Source organism: Halyomorpha halys, unplaced genomic scaffold (genome assembly GCF_000696795.3).
Source record: "Halyomorpha halys isolate HHAL.00 unplaced genomic scaffold, Hhal_1.1 Scaffold641.1, whole genome shotgun sequence".
In the NCBI taxonomy this organism is placed as follows: Eukaryota; Metazoa; Arthropoda; class Insecta; order Hemiptera; family Pentatomidae; genus Halyomorpha; species Halyomorpha halys.
The window spans coordinates 6,024-7,878 of record NW_027110907.1 but is presented as its reverse complement, the minus strand read 5'-3'; the positions used below and the strand labels follow the sequence as shown (position 1 = coordinate 7,878).

At 33.1% G+C, this 1,855-nt stretch overlaps 1 protein-coding gene across 1 annotated transcript in view; it reads left to right on the top strand.

The window, feature by feature from the left end:
• Positions 1-1,855, top strand: part of LOC106684982 (NGFI-A-binding protein homolog) — a gene marked incomplete at its 3' end in the record, with an annotated part of 127,923 nt that overhangs the window by 121,631 nt on the left and 4,437 nt on the right. The gene's annotated exons all lie outside the window — the stretch shown is intronic.

Sequence of the window (1,855 nt, the reverse complement as noted above, 5' to 3'; positions counted from 1 at the left end):
AAAACTCAAATAGTAGAAATATACTATTTTAATGAGCCAACGTTTCGCCCCACGTTGCAGGGCTTCTTCAGGGCTATTTTGACGGCAGTCAAAACAAAAAATCGGAGGTATTATAAGTATAGATTTTTGTTTTGACTACCGTCAAAATAGCCCTGAAGAAGCCCTGCAACGTGGGGCGAAACGTTGGCTCATTAAAATACTATATTTCTACTATTTGAGTTTTTTTTTTTGACCGCACCCGGACCATATTCCTTTCATCTTTACACACGGTCAATCAATAATCTTCCAGTATGTCACAAAACACACGGGGCTCATTTTTGTTTTGACTGCCGTCAAAATAGCCCTGAAGAAGCCCTGCAACGTGGGACGAAACGTTGGCTCATTAAAATACTATATTTCTACTATTTGAGTTTTTTTTTTACCGCACCCGGACCATATTCCTTTCATCTTTACACACGGTCAATCAATAATCTTCCATTATTGTTAACCTACGTTTCCCCCCACTTTGCAGGCTTCGTCAGGGCTTTCTGATTGAAGAAGAGGTGACAGCTAATGTTGGTTAACAATAAATAGTTTTCTTTTACTATTTTGATAGCTTTATTGACTGCCACCTTGATTATCCTCCTAAAATCTACTTCATACAGTCAACTGTCTGCTTCCAATATAAATGTCTTATAGGTTTTTGGGTGAGACTAATTTCTACAATGGCGGGGTTGGGATTATTTTAGAATAGAACTAAATTTATTAACAAACTCTAAATCCACTTCTTAACACTTAAAGAGAAACTATATATCGCAGAACTATTATTTAAAAAAATACAGTCGTGATATCCGACTTTTAATGAAATCTTGATCATATTTTATCTTTAGATAATTCAGAAGCTCCGTTGATGGAGGTTCTACTGTATTAGTAAAAGCTATTTAGGCAATTCACAAACCCTTCAAACACCCACAGACTACAAAATTACACAGAGACCTAGAAACATTGAAGAAGTTAATTGTCAACTATTTTATATTAAGTGATATTACAATATATAAATAAATTATTAATAGATAAAATTATTATTATCTATCGTATATAATACAGATTTAAAATGATGGATAATATGAGTAGCCATGAGCTACAAATGGACTTATACTGACTTTGTGTTGTACGTGCCCAGTATGCCATGTTGACTCTGACCTAAAACTGGGCAAAAAATACGATAATGGTGTGAACCACTCGCTAAGGACTCGCTCCTGTCAACGCTCCTTCTTCCTTTACCTCATTCTCCGGGATACAGGATACTTTTTTATTTTGGAAAAAAAAATGAAAAGAAATCCTGAAGGTTCTTCAGCTGTTACTTCAAAAGAAAAAATAGTTATAGATTAGTGACCAACGTTGAAATTTTTTTTTTTCTCAAATATAACATGGTACTCGTATTATAATTTTTGTAGTAGTTTAATAATCGATATACAACAAACGTTGAATTTGCCTTCCACATCGATTTTGTTCCGTTCACTTAAAATTTTAAATTTAAATATGCTCCTTAATACGTCACAAATAAACTCATTCACAAAGCGTACATTTTTATTTTTATAATTAGAAAAATAGTTGTTATGAGAGAATTTTTATTTTTAAAATTAATGTATAACTGTTATGAAAGAATTTGTTTTTTTTTTAAATTAACCACCTAACACCTGTTGAACAGATTCGATACTTAAGACTCCATCTTGACAAGAGACTTACTTGGAATCCACACACAAGACTGAAACGACAAGAAACTGCTCGTATATCCCGATTGCTACAACACTTACTTGACAAACGCTACAAAAAATTAGTATACACTACAATAATCAGACCAATTTGGACATAT